The sequence below is a fragment of the Balaenoptera acutorostrata genome, chromosome 16, assembly GCF_949987535.1.
Source record: "Balaenoptera acutorostrata chromosome 16, mBalAcu1.1, whole genome shotgun sequence".
Classification (NCBI taxonomy): Eukaryota; Metazoa; Chordata; class Mammalia; order Artiodactyla; family Balaenopteridae; genus Balaenoptera; species Balaenoptera acutorostrata.
Window position 1 is genome coordinate 17,871,549 of NC_080079.1, and position 21,295 is coordinate 17,892,843.

Genomic DNA, 21,295 nt, shown 5'->3' on the forward strand with positions numbered 1-21,295 from the left:
GTAATGGAGAAGTATGAAACAACTAGAGTTGCATTTTTCTTTCTTTGCGTGACAATTGCAATATTCAATTTTGTCATACTATTAGGTATTACCATGACATTAAATTCCTTTAATCAACATAATATAGCAATTTTAGAGTGTCCTGGTCCCCGCGGTGAGCCACAGCCGCCCCCCGCCTCTGCAGGAGACCCTCCAACACTAGCAGACAAGGAGGATATTTGCTCTAGCCTGGAGAAATCAGATAAGACTTCCTGGAGAAACTGGGATGAGGTCTGTAAGAAGAGGTGAAATTCAGATGAGCGGTGAGGAAGAAAGACTAAAACATTTCAGACCTGGAAGAAACCTCCATCCTCAGGGGCTTGGAGAAGGCTCTCTTGGAACCCGCATGGAGGGGGTGGCCTGAGCAGATTATCTGAATCCCAATGTTGCTCTGAACCTTGTGTTCAAGATTCGAGAAGATTAGGACTGCTAAGGGTCTTGGTGCTCCAGCCGGGTGTCAGGCCAGAGCCTTTTCAGGACATTGGTCCACCAGAGACCTCCCGGCCCCATGTAATATCAAATGGCAAAAGCTCTCCCAGAGATCTGTATCTCAACGCTAAGACCCAGCTCCACTCAACGACCAGCAAGCTACAGTGCTGGACACCCTATGCCAAACAACTAGCAAGATAGGAACACAACCCCAGCCATTAGCAGAGAGGCTGCCTAAAATCATAATAAGCTCACAGACACCCCAAAACAACCACTGGATGCGGTCCTGCCCACCAGAAAGATAAGATCCAGACTCATCCACCAGAACACAGGCACCAGTCCCCTCCACCAGGAAGCCTACACAACCCTCTGAACCAACCTTACCCACTGGGAGCAGACACCAAAAACAACGGGAAGTATGAACCTGCAGACTGCAAAAAGGAGACCCCAAACATAGTAGGTTAAGCAAAATGAGAAGACAGAGAAATACACAGCAGATGAAGGAGCGAGGTAAAAACCCACCAGACCAAACAAATGAAGAGGAAATAGGCAGTCTACCTGAAAAAGAATTCAGAGTAATGATAGTAAAGATGATCCAAAAGCTTGGAAATAGAATGGAGAAAATACAAGAAATGTTTAACAAGGATCTAGAAGAACTAAAGAGCAAACAAACAATGAAGAACAACACAATAAAAGAAATTTAAAATTCTCTGGAAGGAATCAATAGCAGAAAACTGAGGCAGAAGAACAGATAAGTGACCTGGAAGATAAAATAGTGGAAATAACTACCGCAGAGCAGAATAAAGAAAAAAGAATGAAAAGAATTAAGGACAGTCTCGGAGACCTCTGGGACAACATTAAATGCACCAACATTCAAATTATAGGGGTCCCAGAAGAAGAAGAGGAAAAAAAAGGGACTGAGAAAATATTTGAAGAGATTACAGTTGAAAAATTCCCTAGTATGGGAAAGGAAATAGGCAATCAAGTCCAGGAAGTGCAGAGAGTCCTATACAGGATAAATCCAAGGAGAAACACGCCAAGACACATTAATCAAACTATCAAAAATTAAATACAAAGAAAAAATATTAAAAGCAGCAAGGGAAAAGCAACAAATAACATACAAGGGAGTCCCCATAAGGTTATCAGCTGATTTTTCAGCAGAAACTCTGCAAGCCAGAAGGGAGTGGCAGGACATACTTAAAGTGATGAAAGGGAAAAATCTACAACCAAGATTACTCTACTTAATAAGGATCTCATTCAGATTCGACAGAGAAATTAAAACCTTTACAAAGAAGCAAAAACTAAGAGAATTCAGCACCACCAAACCAGCTCTACAACAAATGCAAAAGGAACTTCTCTAAGCAGGAAACACAAGAGAAGGAAAAGACCTACAATACCAAACCCAAAACAATTAAGAAAATGGTTATAGGAACACACATACCAATAACTACCTTAAATGTAAATGCTCCAACCAAAAGACATAGACTGGCTGAATGGATACAAAAACAAGACTCATATATATGCTGTCTACAAGAGACCCACTTCAGACTAGGGACACATACAGACTGAAAGTAATGGGATGGAAAAAGATATTCCATGCAAATGGAAATCAAAAGAAAGCTGGAGTAGCATTTCTCATATCAGACAAAATAGACTTTAAAATTAAGACTATTATAAGAGACAAAGAAGGACACTACATAATGATCAAGGGATCAATCCAAGAAAAAGAAGATAAAACAATTGTAAATATTTATGCACCCAACATAGGAGCACCTCAATATATAAGGTAAATGCTAACAGCCATAAAAGGGGAAATCAACAGTAACACAATCATAGTAGGGACTTTAACACCCCACTTTCACCAATGGACAGATCATCCAAAATGAAAATAAATAAGGAAACACAAGCTTTAAATGATACATTAAACAAGATGGACTTAATTGATATTTATAGGACATTCCATCCAAAAACAACAGAATAAACTCTTTTCTCAAGTGCTCATGGAACATTCTCCAGGATAGATCATATCCTGGGTCATAAATCAAGCCTTCGTAAATTTAAGAAAATTGAAATCATATCAAGTATCTTTTCCAAACACAATGCTATGAGACTAGATATCAATCATAGGAAAAAATCTGTAAAAAATACAAACACATGGAGGCTGAACAATACCCTACTAAATAACCAAGAGATCACTGAAGAAATCAAAGAGGAAATCAAAAAATACCTAGAAACAAATGAAAATGAAAACACGATGACCCAAAACCTATGGGATGCAGCAAAAGCAGTTCTAAGAGGGAAGTTTATAGCAATACAGGCCTACCTGAAGAAACAAGAAACATCTCAAATAAACAACCTAACCTTACACCTAACGCAATTAGAGAAAGAAGAACAAAAAAACCCCAAAGTTAGCAGAAGGAAAGAAATCATAAAGATCAGATCAGAAATAAATGAAAAAGAAATGAAGGAAACGATAGCAAAGATCAATAAAACTAAAAGCTGGTTCTTTGAGAAGATAAACAAAATTGATAACCCATTAGCCAGACTCATCAAGAAAAAGAGGGAGAAGACTCAAATCAATAGAATTAGAAACGAAAAAGGGGAAGTAACAACTGACACTGCAGAAATACAAAGGATCATGAGAGATTACTACAAGCAACTGTATGCCAATAAAATGGACAACCTGGAAGAAATGGACAAATTCTTAGAAATGCACAACCTTCCGAGACTGAACCTGGAAGAAATAGAAAATATGAACAGACCAATCACAAGCACTGAAATTGAAACTGTGATTAAAAATCTTCCAACAAACAAAAGCCCAGGACCAGATGGCTTCAGAGGCGAATTCTATCAAACATTAGAGAAGAGCTAACAGCTATCCTTCTCAAACTCTTTCAAAATATAGCAGAGGGAGGAACACTCCCAAACTCATTCTATGAGGCCACCATCACCCTGATACCAAAACCAGACAAAGATGTCACAAAAAAAGAAACCTAGAGACAAATATCACTGATGAACATAGATGCAAAAATCCTCAACAAAATACTAGTAAACAGAATCCAACAGCACATTAAAAGGATCATACACCATGATCAAGTGGGGTTTATCCTTGAGGAATGCAAGGATTCTTGAGGAATGCAAGGATTCTTCAATATATGCAAATCAATCAATGTGATACACCATATTAACAAACTGAAGGAGAAAAACCATATGATCATCTCAATAGATGCAGAGAAAGCTTTTGACAAAATTCAACACCTATTTATGATAAAAACCCTCCAGAAAGTAGGCATAGAGGGAACCTGCCTCAACATAATAAAGGCCATATATGACAAACCCACAGCCAACATCGTTCTCAATGGTGAAAAACTGAAACCATTTCCACTAAGATCAGGAAAAAGACAAGGTTGCCCACTCTCACCACTATTATTCAACATAGTTTGGGAAGTTTTAGCCACAGCAATCAGAGAAGAAAAAGAAATAAAAGGAATACAAATTGGAAAAGAAGAAGTAAAGCTGTCACTGTTTGCAGATGACATGATACTATACATAGAGAATCCTAAAGACGCTACCAGAAAATTACTAGAACTAATCAATGAATTTGGTAAAGTAGCTGGATACAAAATTAATGCACAGAAATCTCTTGCATTCCTATACACTAATGATGAAACATCTGAAAGAGAAATTAAGGAAACACTCCCATTTACCATTGCAACAAAAAGAATAAAATACCTAGGAATAAACCTACCTAAGGAGACAAAAGACCTGTATGCAGAAAATTATAAGACACTGATGAAAGAAACTAAAGACGATACGAACAGACGGGGAGATATACCATGTTCTTGGATTGGAAGAATCAACATTGTGAGAATGACTATACAACCCAAAGCAATCTACAGATTCAATGCAATCCCTATCAAATTACCAATGGCATTTTTCACAGAACTAGAACAAAAAATTTCACAAGTTGTATGGAAACACAAAAGACCCCACATAGCCAAAGCAATCTTGAGAAAGAAAAACAGAGCTGGAGGAATCAGGCTCCCTGATGTCAGACTATACTACAAAGCTACAGTAATCAAGAGAGTATGGTACTGGTACAAAAACAGAAATACAGATCAATGCAACAAGATAGAAAGCCCAGAGACAAACCCACGCACCTATGGTCAACTAATCTATGACTAAGGAGGCAAGGATATACAATGCAGAAAAGACAGCCTCTTCAATAAGTGGTGCTGGGAAAACTGGACAGCTACATGTAAAAGAATGAAATTAGAACACTCCCTAACACCATACACAAAAATAAACTCAAAATGGATTAAGGATCTAAATGTAAGGCCAGACACTATCAAACTCTTAGAGGAAAACATAGGCAGAACACTCTATGGCATAAATCACAGCAAGATCCTTTTTGACCCACCTCCTAGAGAAATGGAAATAAAAACAAAAATAAACAAATGGGACCTAATGAAACTTAAAAGCTTTTGCACAGCAAAGGAAACCATAAACAAGATGAAAAGACAACCTTCAGAATGGGAGAAGATATTTTCAAATGAAGCAACTGACAAAGGATTAATCTCCAAAATACACAAGCAGCTCATGCAGCTCAAGATCAAAAAACAAACAACCCAATTCAAAAATGGGGAGAAGACCTAAATAGACATTTCTCCAAAGAAGATATACAGATTGCCAACAAACACATGAAAGGATGCTCAATATCACTAATCATTAGAGAAATGCAAATCAAAACTACAATGAGGTATCACCTCACACCGGTCAGAACGGCCATTGTCAAAAAATCTATAAACAAAGAAACAAAAAAATCTACAAACAATAAATGCTGGAGAGGGTGTGGAGAAAAGGGAACCCTCTTGCACTGTTGGTGGGAATGTAAATTGATACAGCCCCTATGGAGAACAGTATGGAGGTTCCTTAAAAAACTAAAAATAGAACTACCATACAACCCAGCAATCCCACTACTGGGCATATACCCTGAGAAAACCATAATTCAAAAAGAGTCATGTACCACAATGTCCATTGCAGCTCTATTTACAATAGCCAGGACATGGAAGCAACCTAAGTGTCCATTGACAGATGAATGGATAAAGAAGATGTGGCACATATATACAATGGAATATTACTCAGCCATAAAAAGAAACGAAATTGAGATATTTGTAGTGAGGTGGATGGACCTAGAGACTATCATACAGAGTGAAGTAAGTCAGAAAGAGAAAACAAATACTGTATGCTAACACATATATATGGAATCTAAAAAAAAAAAAAAAAGGTTCTGAAGAACCTAAGGGCAGGACAGGAATAAAGACGCAGGAGTAGAACATGGACTTGAGGACACGGGGAGGGGGAAGGGTAAGCTGGGACGAAGTGAGAGAGTGACATAGACATATATACACTACCAAATGTAAAATAGATAGCCAGTGGGAAGCAGCCGTATAGCACAGGGAGATCAGCTCAGTGCTTTGTGTCCACCTAGAGGGGTGGGATCAGGAGGGTGGGAGGGTGATGCAAGAGGGCAGAGATATGGGGATTTGTGTATATGTATAGCTGATTCACTTTGTTATACAGCAGAAACTAACACAGCACTGTAAAGCAATTATACTCCAATAAAGATGTTAAAAACAAACAATAAAACAAAAAAACCCCCATAACATAGCAATTTTAATTCCCTTTTAACTTAAAAATCTCTAATATCTATGAACACCATCAACACTGTAATTAGTTCAGCAAAATCCTCTTTATATAATATCTTCTATCAAGATTGAGAGTATATATACACACACACACACACACACACACACACACACACACACACATATATATATATATCAATCAAAGAAATAGGAAATAGGTTATTACCATGGTGTCTTGTCACCAGCATAATGTTTCCAGTAAGTATTCATGGAAGGAATAAAGCAATGAGAGAATAAAAGAAAGTGAAAAATGGAGTGTATGAAAGGTTTGTGGTGTATTCCTGCTCTCAAAGCATATCATGTGTGGCAATGGAGAAGGCAACACTGGAATGCAGGCAACATATCCACATTTCTATCAGGTTCACTGGGATATATAAAAACTCTTCTGAATGGATCTACAGTCTGTTACTGAAGGAATCAGTGGAACAAGAGGTAAAGAGCTCAGGCCTTTTCAGGAGTTATAAGTCACTCCCTCAATCTCTTTGCCTCCTGGAAAATATCTCAGCATCCAAAGTACTAACCCCATCTGGCAAAAGAAGAGATATTGGCAAGAGTGCATATATGTCCTGGTCTTTAACAGGCAAATACCATGCATTTGTTGGAAACAGAATTCTTTTTTAATTACTTATTTGTTGCTTTCCATTTTAACGCTCCACTAAAGAAAGTTCCAGGCCAAACACGTTAGAAATGTTTACACTTGTAGAATGAAAAAAGTTACCTACAGTTTTTTCATTATGTGCTCTCCTACCCCAATCAAAACAAAAGAAGGCAACAAATTAAGAGGGGATTATTTTATGATCATTGTCAATAACCTGCATTGCATGCATGATTTCAAAATTTTTCTATTATGTAAAAATAATCATAGATTCTAAATTTTGATTGCTTTAATAATGTCCAGTTAAATAAAATAGTATAAATATCATTGAAAAAAAAAAGAGGGGATTATTTTAAAAATAGACTATTCGTGGACAGAATAGACATTTAGGGATTATTTCATTAAAAAATTAACATTGTTAGATTTATTTTTCTTGAACAACTAAGGTGTAAGCACTCACCAACAACACCAATAAAGAAAGAATATAAGCTCACAGGCCTAAACCAATGCAGATGTGATATACTGAGTTTAGAGCTTTCAGTTCTTCAAACTTCCATAATACCTTTAGACTGGGAAGAGCCATACTGCCTCTATTGAAATAATTTGAGAAATCATAAATTTTATAAACATCGTACTTGTTGACTGTGAGGATGTTTTCGAGATTAAGAAACAATGGGAAGCATAAAAAAACATAAAAACTGATGCTATATGCTGGAATTCTACATGTCAGAGCATGATAAATGAATTCCTGGAAAGAAAAGTTTCTTCCTGCATTTCTTCTATCCTTTTCACGGGGGTCTTGGGAATCAGCGTGGAAGTACGGCATTCAAGCTTATAAAGTGAGCTTTTGTTTTCACAATTACCCAGAATGAATCATCATATCCTTTTGATCTAAGGCCCCTTTTACTGGGTCACAAACTGCAAAATGGGTTTCCTCTCCTTTTCAATATATTTTACAGGGGGTGGCGGATAATACAATAGGTATTCAACACTTTGCTGCCCCATAAAGGAATGGAGAAGAACCAGGGAACTACAAATCTAGCAAAATACTTCCTGAAGGACTGGACTGGCATCACAAAAGGTAAGACTTACTTTGAGGAGCTTCTACCACTAAAGCATTTCTCTCCATTCATAAAATAACAATGCCACCTGAACAATCATAAGACTAATGTGAATGAACGTAATTTTAAAAAAATTATTGTATTTGTATTTTGGAGATGAACAGACTAAAATATTTTCTATCAGAAGGCAGAGCTGATGGAAGTTCACATCATGTTATAATATAAACATGGCTGAAAGGAGGGAGCCTCAAATATAATTCATCAGAAAATGTTTTATTTGATAAATACAAAATATTAAGAAAGATTTTAGCCATTATGCTATAAAGCTATAAAGCAGAAAATAATAATCATTCCTTTGTACACTTATATTTAACTTTCTTTTTACAGACTTTATTAAGGATGTGATTTCCAGCAAATTACTTAAAAAGTGAAGACATCTAGTCAAGTCTTCTTTAAAGAACTAAGAGAAGGTGAGATGATTTTCTGGCGCTCAAAAACTTCTTAGAAATTTTAGCAACAGGTAAAAGGCGTTCACAAGTATCCAGCTATTCTTTGTACATGGGGACTTCTGTGAAGTGTGGAGTGAACAGAAATACTTAAAAGAGGTATTTTTGAAGCATGTGTTTTCATACGTATATTGCAGAACACCAACCAGACAGATGCAAAACACCAAGTGATATTTCCTAACAATTTGGAGTACTGAATTTTGGACATGGCTCAAGAAATTCTGGCTACTGAGTCCAATAAAAGTAAAAGGTTATTGCTTTGGGAGAGCAAAGTAGCTCACATATAGCTTTCTCAGGAGGGAGTTGCTCATAGTGTGACTGGATCAGCCATTCTTTGGCATTTAGCACACTTTCCTGGGCACTGACTCTGGCATCATGCCCTGAATGGGTAGGTTATCCTCAGTATTGATGTTACTGAGACATGAGTTTTTTGAATTCCCGATCCATGGATAGGTGGGGAAATGGAAAAGACAGTTCTTTTACCATCTTTCATTATTTCACAATTCAAGGCATGTAAAGAACTTCTGCTTCCAATTCAGATGTAGAAAGATACAAATGACCACACTTATAGAAATAAGAAAAACCTAGACAAAATAATTACCATTCTTTTCTGGGAGATATCTAGTATATACAAAGAAGCTCTGATGGATTCTAGAGAGAAACAAGCATTTTATTTGTGAGCAAAGAGCTGTGGCAACATTCATACCTACGACCTGGTCTGAGTACAGGCCTCCCATTGAGAGACTTTTCAGGGATAAGGAGAAATCAGTCAAACATCGTGTGAAAAATATAGGCTTACAGAACAGAATGGGATCTGGATGAGCTCTAAATACAAAAGCAAATGGCTTGGTTTGATAATTCTCCTCCAATCTCCAAATTTGCCATAGAAGAGGCAGTGGAGAAGGGGCTGGTTAGTAAAGAGAAACCTCATATTCCTACATATTCTTGCGGTGCTTGCATTCTGAGACCCTGTCAGAGTTAAGTCCAAACATGAACCAAGAATCCAGAAACCTGGAGATGGACCCACTCTCAGATCAAATACTGATAAGATTTTTTTTAAAAAGGCAGCATAGACACAGGTTGGGGTACACTAATCTCAGACGAATCCAATCTAATTAGAGATTCAGCTCAGCACCAGCTCAACTTAATTTGGGGAAGAATCTGATCAGTCCATTAATCAAATACAAAATAGAATAAAACGCTTCCAAAGGAAAATAAATTCAAAATGTTTATATTTCAGATTCTACTGTTTTTGTTTTTACACTATGTCAAGAATACTATTACAAGACATGCAAAAAAGCAGGGGAAAAAAGAGAATGATGAAGTAAAAACATGGTTTATGAATGTAGACCAACAAATGACTTAGTCATTAAAGTTAACAGATAAAGAGTTTTAAAATAAATATTATAAGTAAGTTAAAGAATTTAAATTAAAAAGTAAATATAATGGTGAAGAGATGGGTATTTCAGGAAAGAAACAGAAACTCTAAAAGGGAACTGAATGAAACTCTAGAATGGAAAAATACAGCATCTGAAATCAATTCACTGGATGGACCAAAGAGAATATCCTTCACTATACAAGAAGGATCAATGAACTTGAAGACAGGTTAATAGAAATTATTCAATCTGAAGGAAGGAAAGAAGTTTTTTGTGGGGGAGGGGGAAGAACATAGCAACAATAATCTGTGAGATAACAACTAGTTGTCTTACATACGTGCAATTAGATTCCCCAAAAAGAGAGTCTCAGGGACAAACAATGGAATGGTACAAATATTTGAAGAAATAACAGCAAAGACTTTTCAAATTTTATTTTAAAGAAAAGTCATCCCACAGATCAAAGAAGTTCAACAAGCTCTGAGCAAGATAAATACAAAGAAAAACACACCAAGTCACATTATAGTCAAATTTCTGAAAACTAAAGGTAAATAAAAAATCTTAAAAGCAGCCGGGGGCTGGGGGGCAAGACACATTACATTCTGGAAAGCAATAGTAAGAATGAGGATTGAATTTTCATCAGAAACAACGCAAGAGGAAAATGGAACAATATCCCAAAGTGCTGGGGGAAGAAAAAAGGTCATCCTGGTATCCCATATCTAGCGAAAAATATCTTAAACATAAAAGTGAAATAGAGATAATTTTACATAATTGAAAAATGAGAGGATTATCCAGCAAAACTGAGTTACAAGAAATGCTAAAGGAAACTCTCCAGGCTGAAGAGAAATGATACTATATGGAAATGTGCATTACAGAATTTAGTCCCATGTAAAGAAAAATAATAACAACATATGTAGAAGTAAAATATAAGAAAATCATAGCACAAAAGATGGAGAGGAAGTAAATATAAGTATGCTGTTGACAGGTTTTAAGTTATATTTGAAGTAGCATAATATTTATTCGAGGTAGACTGTGATAAGTTAGGGATGAAAATTGTAATCCTTGAGCCTCTCTGTCCAATATGGCATTTGCTGGCCACATGAGGCTTTTCAAATTAATTATTTAAAATAATATAAAATTTAAAATTCAGTGTTGGTAGGACCAGTCACATTTCAAAGGCTCAGTAACCACAAATGGCTAATGTTACTGTATTGGAGAATATAGAAATACCATCTTAAAAGGATCTCTAAGTTCCCTTTGTCTTTAAGACCCACTAAAAAGAAATACAGACATACTCATTTGTGGTTTGATTTTGGTTAAACACTTCCCTTCTCTGGGCCCCAGTTTCCTTAAACATAAAATGACAGTTTTGGACTATATAAACCTCTAGTGCCCCTTCTGGACTCAATGATGCTATAAAATCTTAATGCCTCTTTTTCTCTATGGAGCATTTAAGCAAACTAGAGCACAAGGGCCAAATAAGACCCACAAAAGTATTCCACCCTCCTCCGGCCCCTCCCCTAAGACAATGTTGAAGAAACAACAAATAACTCAAACTTAAATGCTTTTAAGCAGGTCATTTACTCTCAGAATGCCCAAGTCTACAACTGGACTGTTTCATGTAGTAGCCTGCTTGCCTCTGCCTCTGAGGACACTTGCATTTACTATGTAGTATAAAATATTTACAAGCACTTTGCTGATGACATTACTACAGAAATAATTATACATTTATGTAAACTGAAAGTAAACTTATGCATTCTTAGTAGTAATATAGCAAAAGTATGTACAGGGCCTCAGGTTTCTTTCTTTCTTTCTTTTTTTTTAAAAAGCAATTATTCCTCAGCAGGTATGTATTCTATTTTGCTTTAGGATGATCAAATCTATCATTAAGCAATTAAAAAAATCATCAGCACTACTTTCATCAAAGTCATAGTAGCAGAACCTCCCCTTAGTTACCTGGGTTTGCTGCAGATAATTAACAAACACTATTCCCAGAGCCCTCAGACATCAGTCAATGAAGCTGTGCTACCCATAATGATGTTATGGAATGAGCAGGTACTATGTAAATTGAGGTTGTTAAACAAAAGGAACCATGTTAATTACAGCTCCATTCAGAAATGAGAATGAATCTGTTCTATTCTATGAAACACGACCAGAGAGGCAGGAAGGACATCCCTTTTTCACAATTCAATAAAGAATGTTAAAGCCAGGAGATCAAGCAGCAGAAAACCTGAATGGGAAAAACTGTCAAAACACATTCCAAAGGCTCACTTGTGGAATTTACCAAACATGTATTTACTTAACAGACAAGGGAGACAGGGGTCAGCAGCATCTGGGTTGAATGAATGACTCATTCTAAAAAAACAAAAAGGGCTGTAAACTATTGACAAGTGACTAGAAAGTAATTAGAAAGCCTTTCTGAAATCATTATGGGCAGAGTTAATCACTCTCTGTACTCTTTGTGAACTATACACATTTCTATCACTGAATGTATAACATTCTAATTATCTGCTTATTCAGAAGTCACTATTGGGAGAACCACAGGACCTATAATGACTGGCAAACATGTTTTCCTTTTCTGAAACACTATTTTAAGCATTTCTGAACTGGTTTGCAACAAAATTTTTTTAAACAGGGTATTTCATATAAAAAGCTGGACATCTAGCTTCTTTTGAAATTTGGAATATAGAGCAATTCTGAGTCCCCATTTCTGCACGGTAAGCACAGGCTGCAGCTGAGTTACAGTTGCTCTCTATAGAAAAGCCAGGTCATATGGAGGCTGCCACCTACCTTCCTGACCTGTTTCACTCACTTATGTTCTTGCTTTGCTGCTGTGGGATCTGCTTGTGACCCAACGCAGCCAAAAAATAAAATAATATAATAATAATAGCAAAGCCAAATAAATGTCTTTAAAAATGTTTTTAAAATTTAATGTTCCATTATATGGATATACCACATTTTGTTTATCCATTCATCCACCGATGGATATTTTGGTTGTTTCTACTCCTTGGCTATTGTGAATAGTGCTTCTATGAACATCCATATACGAGTACTTATTTAAATATCTATTTTCAGTTCTTTTGGGTATGTGCCTAGGAGTAGAACTGCTGGATCATATGGTAATTCTGTGTTTAACCTTTTGAGGAACTGCAAAACTTGTTTTCCACAGTGGCTATCCATTTTACATTCCCACCAGCAATGTGGGAATGTTCCAGTTCCTCCTTGGCCACATCTGTTATTTTCCATTTTAAAAATTATAGTCATCCTAGTATGTGTGAAGTAATATCTCACTGTTTTGTTTTTTTTCAATGTATTTATTTATTTATTTATTTTTGGCTGCGTTGGGTCTTCGTTGCTGCGCGTGGGCTTTCTCTAGTTGCGGCGAGCGAGGGCTACTCTTTGTTGCGGTGCGTGGCCTGCTCATTGCGGTGGCTTCTCTTGTTGCGGAGCACGGGCTCTAGGCGCGCGGGCTTCAGTAGTTGTGGCATGTGGGCTCAGTAGTTGTGGCTCGCAGGCTCTAGAGCACAGGCTCAGTAGTTGTGGTGCACAGGCTTAGTTGCTCTGCAGCGTGTGGGATCTTCCCGGACCAGGGCTCGAACCTGTGTCCCCTGCATTGGTAGGCAGATTCCTAACCACTGTGCCACCAGGGAAGTCCCTCTCACTGTGGGTTTGCATTTCCCTAATGTCTAATGATGCTGAGCATCTTTTCATGTGCCTGTTGGTCATTTGTATATCTTCTTTAGAGAAATGTCTGTTGAAGTCCTTTGTCCATTTTTAAATTAGTTTGTCTTTTTGTTGTTGAGTTGTAAGAGTTCTTTATGTATTCTGGATACTAGACCCTTATCAGATATGTAATGTGTAAATATATCCTTTCATTTTATAGGTTGTCTTTTCACTCTCTTGATAGCGTCTTTGGATGTACAAAAGTTAACCTTAATGAAGTCCAATATATCTATTTTTTTCTTTTGTTGTTTGTGTTTTTAGTGTCATATTTAAAACTCCATTGCCAAATCCAGACCGCAAAGATTTATCCTTACGTTTTCTTCTAAGAGTTTTGTAGTTTTAGTTCTTACACATAGGTTTTGATCCATTTTGATTTAATTTTTGTTTATGGTGTAAGGAAGGAGGCTTCGTACACAATATTTTTGACTCACACAAAACATTTAGAATTCCTCTGGAAGGAGTTACCTTCTTCTTATACAACTTATACATTAACAACAACAACAAAATCTAATTTATACAAGGATATACTGTATAACACAGGGAATATAGACAATATTTTATAATAATTATATATGGAATATAACCTTTAAAAATTGTGAATCACAATGTTGTAAATCTGAAACTTATATTGTACATCAACTGTACCTCAAAAAAGTTGTTTTAAAAAGAAATAAAGTTTAGAAATAAAAATTCAGAGTGATAAAATAAGTCAGTTTCTTCAATTTTTCAACAAAATGTCACTCTTGCTATCCATATGTCTAGTCCAAGAGCAAAGTCAACAAATATATGCCATACTTGCCGCTACTCTTAATCCCAAACACCTGGCAGATATCATTAATCCATCACATTGCCCCTGAACATGCCTTGCAAGTAACCCTCTCCTCACAACGCTCCAGGCAATCAGCTCCAATTGATCAGGGTTGGTACAGGGGATGAGACCGAGCTGCTCTCCTGGATCTACAGCACTGGGGTCTTTTTTCAGTTGATGACAGAGAACATCCACTTTTCAGCTTTCAGCCAGTGCTCTCATTCTTGAATTTTCTGCCATCTATTTCCTTCAAAAGCCTGAGTGAGATGACTGAAATGTGAAGGCGATAGTCAATGGCAAAGGTTCTCATCTGGTCTTGTGCTTCTTTGGTTTTGGTCTAGACACATTTATGGCACTTTTAATAAATGGGGTTGTGTAGACCTCATTCTAGGTTGACTAAATTAGAATCCCTGGAGGTGGGGTTTAGACATGTATGTTCTTAAAATTTTCTATAAGTCATGCTAAACTCTTTGTTACCTGGCCTTCATTCTTCAACACTCTAGTACTACATATCTGGCTCCAATACAGAACTTTACGCCTTTTAACACTGGGTCTTTGGTACTCATAAGATCGACTTAAGAAATTAAAAAACAAAGAATATTTCTACCTTTTTTTAGTCAAGCTGATTTCAAGGACAGGATTCATACCATTTCTTAGTTTGTCTTATTCAGAGACCACCACCACACTTCCTCCCCTTCCTGATTAAAAAAATGTTTTTTTGACCGTTCAGGAAATAATTCATTTTGTACCGCTGAACAATGTAAGCTATGTAATCCAACATATTTTCTTCTTTGGCCTGAATCCTGGAAGCTCTGGGTGAGTTTAATCCTTAATTATTGTAGCACTGCTCTAGGATTTCTTTATACATCAACCCCCAACCCAATCTCCCCTTTACTTCTTGGCTTCTGTCTTCGGTCCTGGGTTAAGTTTTCTACTCTTGATATACCTACCTGACCTTTTAATGTCAAGCGCTTCTTTTTGCGGACGTAGATGGGGCATAGATCAATCAGTAAACAAAAGTAAGCCAGGCTCTTAAACACAGCTTCCTGGGCCCTACAACCACACTTTCTAATTCAGTCCATCTGGGGTGGGGCCCAGGAAGCTGCATTTCTAACAAGTTCCCAGATGATGCTATGTTGCTGGTTCCCTGGGACTACGCTTTGCGAACCACTGTTCTAGACTCTAGGGATGGGCAAACTAGGGCCTTTGAGCCAATACAGCCCGTGACCTGTTTCTGTAAATAAAGTTTAACTGAAACATATACAAACACACACAAGTAAGCCAGAACAATCTCCAGAGGACTCTAAAATGGAAGGGGGAGAATTTACACTATATCATGAAGCAGACAAAAAGATGGAGACAGTGTATTCCTGAGTAACTCTAAAGCAGAAGGGACCTGCATTTTAGACACAGACATTTTGAGAGGTAGAAATTAATGAAGCTCAAGACAAGGGAGTTAGTGAACAAGTGGAGAGAAGCATAACAAAAAAAGGATGGAGAGTTTTATGGTATATTCTAGCAGAGTTTTAAGGTGATGTGACCTTAGTATTTTTTTTTAACTTGAGATGTATAGGTGATAAAAGATCCAAACTGAGCCCAAATTATTGTTTTCCTTAAAAAAATGAAAGATATGAAGGAGCTAAAGATTTCCTAATATTTATGCTATTCTTCTGACATTAAAGAAAAGGCTAAATAAATATGGATTTTGATAATCTAGCTCATCAGATGGCAACTGCTGGTCAATGTCAGGTGAAGGACAGTAAAGAATTATTCAGTTTTGCAAACTGAAATATCAGTCTGACCTTAGAAGGAGAGTACATAACCAAATGTGCACTTAGAGACTTCTTTTAGTAAAACTCCTGAAAAAATAGTTTACTGTTGTTTGCCTTTCTTAGCAAGCACTATGACATTGGGAGTTTCTAAAATACAGACTAAAACAAAGCTACTATTGTTTCTAATACAATAGAAAATTTATTAGACTTCATCGGCAAGGCCGTATATTGAACTTATTAGCATAATTCTAAGAAGAATTTTTAATTACATCTCAATGGGCTCCATTAGGGAACCACTAAAATTGAGTCTTTTACCAAACTTCCATGTAAGAGTATTAACAAGTTGAGGTGGGACTTTTTTTGAGGAAAAAAGGCATGTAGGCTTAAACCCTTGGCGATAAAAAAATGACTTCATTCATTCAATATATATCCAGCAAAAGTTTACTGCTTACAGGCTGTGTATAAAATACTGCAATAAATGTTGCCCTCCAGGGAAGGTTTTTTTTTTTTTTGTTTTGTTTTTTAAATTTTGGGCTACTATTTATTGACTACTTCACTGTATGCCAGCCACTGTGCTACGCACTTGACAGATACTGCATTTAATCTTCACAACCACCATATGAAGTAGACTATTATTAACCCCTTCTAAAGACAATCTGAGGCTCAGAGAGGCTAGGGAATTTGCCCAAGGTTGGCCAGTATTCAAAACCCACATCTGATTGATCCCCAAGCCAATGGTTATGGCCACTGGCACATACTGTGCTTTCACCAGCCCATAAATGGCCAACATCACAGGCACTCTGGCCAAGCAATTTGGAGCAACACTTTGGATAAACACATAACAAAAAAGGAAGCTAGACATTTTATGACTTTTCCAATGTCATATATCAAATACAAGGATGAGCGTATAAGGCGAAATTAAAAAAAAATTAAAAATGACTCCTCCTACTTGAAAGAAAAGCAAGATGAGTTTTCTAAGGCCCAAGAACCTCACATCCTATGGTCTACTTCCCAGGCCCAGCTGGCCTGTTTGTCCAACTCTTTCTTCTACCCTCAAATCCAGAGTTCCCAGTTCCTCTCCAGGATTTTGTGCATCTTGTTTTTTGTGAGATATGCAGTGACTGCACACTCGCTGAGACAATACTACCTGCCGATGTAAAGACCACTCATTTCTGAGAACTGAATTATCTCTATGGTCTGTTTTCACCACCCATCTATCTGCACTGCTTTGTGAGTATCTTCACGGCATCTCTCACGGGGGGACAGGTTTTGATTTCGCTGAGGGCTTGTCTGTACAGAAGTTCAGACGTTGTTCTAAGCAAGCCTTGGCTCAACCACATTCCCCGTCGCCTTCATACCATCTTTGATTCACAGGGTGGGTGAGGTTCTTTCTCATCTGAAGCAAAGAAATCCCCATCACTACAGAATTCTCAACATTCTCCTACACACCACTGCAAACATCCTGTGAGGTGTCATGGCAATTTCTAAATGGTCCGAAATCAGAGGACTGTGCTCTTTTCCCATTCCTGGCTGAGGCCAGTGCTCTAAGGAAGTTTCAGGAAATATACCAAATAATAGCCCAACTGCTAACAATTCTCCTTTGATAAAGCAGGAATGGATAAAATGGGCTTTCCCAACTTTCTATTTCAACCTTGTCTTTCTTGGAGGGACCATCCTTGGAAGTGGGAAGCCCAAAGTCCATTCAGTTTTTTCCTTGAAATACCGAAAGTGTACTCTCAAATAATTTGAATGTGAACATCTGAACATATGTTCAATATGAAGAGAAGAAACAATCACCTCTTCAAATCAAAGAAAAGATTTACAAAATAAAGACCAGGAAAAAGGCTTATTTACCCTATCACAGCAATAAGTCATATAAACAAATGTTTCCAGCCATATTCGAATTGACAGAGACAAGACTGGACGAGGATCATAAGCCCGCATTCGAAATGTCTTCCAGAAGAGAACGTCTTGTGCATCTGTATCCGCCCCATAGTGTCCAGCATGTTGCAGAGCCCACAGCAGGCACTTAATAAATATCCTTTGTGATGTAATGTAATAAGCCACACTTCAAATTACTGGTATCAGTTCAGTTTTGGGGCCTGATATGCCTTGAGAACCCAGATGATGCCAAAACATAATAAAACTTCTTTTTTTCACAGAAACAGAAAGCTCGGGAAGCTGGTGAACAGCTCAGCAACCTAGAAACTAACTGTGCAGGGCACTCTTTGAATACGAATTAGCAGTGGGTAATGGCAGCATATTTATGAGGTCTCTTGCCGGGTCCTTTCCTCCTGTGAATGCTGTATAATTCATTGCGCGCGCCCTGACCCCAGTGCGCTCCTGTTCTGACAAATCATACTTGATTAAGACAAATCTTTATTAGTTAGCTAGTCCACTTCCCCATTTATCACTGGCAAATCCCATTCTCCTCTTCAGGTGCAGGAAAAGCGACTGAAACCTTAACAAAAACACACACCCAAACATCTAAATACAAAGAAAAGATGTGTAATACACCGCAAGTAATACCAGAAGGCTCAGAATTTTAATAGATGATTAAACAAATTATTTAATAGGTATATATTATACCCACTGACAAACTCAAACCCACTACACATTTCACCCAGGCTGAGGGATTGTTAATTAGGAATTTTTGTCTACTCCTGAACTCTTGTTTGAAAGCAAAATGCCATATTTAAAAACTGTATTATAAATTTGGAGGCTCAAAATAGTGGAAAAAAAAAAGATTGCTGAGTAGAGAGAATGTTTAAGGTTCCTACCAAAAGAATAACAACAAATCTTTTAAAAAGTGAGACAGAATAAGGCAGAATGAATTCATATTATTCTTGATCCTTTAGTACCATAGGAAAACGCATCTCTTTTTGAACTGTCTGCAATGTTTTCATGAATTTCAATGTTGGTTTTACCCTAAAGATGATTTAATGTATTTATAGTGGGTGATACTCATTGTAGAGTCTGATGCACTGAGCCTGGTACCAGAACTGTTCTCAGAAACCTGAAGATGAGGTCATCAATAACAAAGAAGCAGGCTGAGTCCTGGGCTTGCCACTGAGCATAATAAATAGCATCTTCTGACAATTTTCAAAAATTCTCTAGTTTCATGGAGGTAGAAGTTGGCACAAACCATTAGCTCTCTTTCCTTAGTGAGAGTAAGAGAGAGAGAGAGAGAGACAGTAAGACAGAATGAGAATGAATATGGTTTGAGCTGATTTTCATTTCGCACATTTTTACTCTTAAACCTTGATTCCAATGGAGGAGGAAAATCTTTTTACCTTTTTCAGAAAAAGCTACTACATCAATCCAGATGTATAACTGATGTGTAATTTATACACAGATTATCTCATTGTTCCCTTTAAAAACAAGGCAGGGACAATCTGTAATACAGGAATTCTTTCACAAAAGATTTTTATGTGAGATCCTAAACATTCTGCACTAATGATAAACAAATCTATACATAACTTATGGGGGGAAACCCACTTTTAGTCTTGACAACTTTAATGAAATGCCAGTTAACACTACATAGTATGCATACTATATTTTACCTTATTGATATCCTTAAGTGTTAAATGGAAAGTAACATTCAAAAATATTTTGCATGTTGGGGCTGTCTTATATTTGCCCAAATCTCCCATTTAGAAAATGTGGACACATCTTGAGAAATAAGGTCAGAGCTTGGTACAAGAGACTTCAAAAGAACACCTAGTGCAGTGGGAAATAGTGTGTTGATGATTTTATAAGCAGACTGGCTCTGATTACATCTATGGACTCAGAAGGGATCACACCTGAAAAATCCCTCCCCACTCTACAGGTCTTTCATCACGATCTCAAGGCACTGAACAAATATTCCAAAAGTGAAAACTGCCACGGTCCCTTTGGAGAACCTTTATTTCAGTTGGGAGTGGGCTGGAGAGTTAAGTAGTTTACAATAAGCCCACAGAAGTGAAGGAAAAGTTTTGCAGTCACTTTCATTTGTCCATGGATTTTTTACCCAGTTTTTCCTTGGAAATCCTGATGAAAATCATCTCTCCCAGGAAGGTTCAACAACTCGCCCATGGAGACAAATTTTACATCAGAGGTAAAATCAGAATTCAATTCAATAAACATTATGGAGAGCCAATGATGTGGCAGGCACTGTAAAGATACAAAGAAGAATAACGCATGTTCCCAACACGTAGCAGCTCATACTGAAGTGGGGGAGAATGAGGTGAAAACCACCACCACCACAACATAAAACACTGTACCAGTTCTAAATAGAGAAACGTGCCAAATGTGTTGGATCAACCAACGTACAAACATGGTACCTGCCAAGATGATGAACCGATTTATTCATCGTCTTGGCAGGTCTCCGGGAGTCCCCATGCCATGCCTTCCACCCCAGGCCTCTGGCCCCCACACTCATAATCATCTGCCATACAATGATGTGGCTATCTTCTGATGTACTTTAAAAACTGAGTGTCTATCGACAACCTAACTGTAACAGATACTCTACTGTGCAACTCACATCTCTTTCTAAATCTTAGAAGACAAAGGTAAAGACCTATGGAAACAATGCTTCCTAATTTTTTTCGCTATAGCTTTAGAATGGACATAATGCTGACCTGAAACTAACTGTAAAGAATAAATATTTAAAACAATGGGATGATGGGTAGTCAGATAATCTACAAGAAAGGTTTTATTTCTAGCAGTATTTGCAGGTAAAAATGTTGAAAGGTACCTGGTCCAGCGACTCCTGCTTATAAAGGTATTATCATCCAGTGGCACATAAATCAAACTGGATGATAAGAAGACAGTATTCTCTTCTGTCTAACCACTCCCCATATCTGGCCTCAGGTAACCAAGAGGCTATCTATTGTTACTTGGTATTGTTTATTTTCTTACATAATGCCTGGCACATAACAGATCTTTAATAATACTTCCTGGATGGATGGATGGATGGATGGATAAATGAATGGTGGGAAGATCCAGAGAAAAAAAGGAAGGTAAAGAAAAGTAAAAGGCGAGAACATTAAAAGTGAGAAAGGCTAAAAGGGTAAAGGTGGTAAAGAGACTTATTTAGAGAGCTAGACACTGATCATTTGAACACTACAGTCAGCAGAGATTTAGAAGTTTTTTACTCCACTCAGGGGTGGATTAGATCATCTGGAGAAAAGACATTTTCTAAATGGCATATACGGCAGAGCTTGGTCCCTTCCAAGGGACCAGACTTCTCAACTCTTCATTTCATATGCTATGTAACACATAATACACAAGCAGAAAGTTC

General features: G+C 37.3%; 1 protein-coding gene across 10 annotated transcripts in view; it reads right to left on the reverse strand.

The window, feature by feature from the left end:
* The window catches only part of VTI1A (vesicle transport through interaction with t-SNAREs 1A), a 372,209-nt gene that overhangs the window by 171,728 nt on the left and 179,186 nt on the right, over nucleotides 1-21,295 (reverse strand). The window lies entirely within an intron of this gene.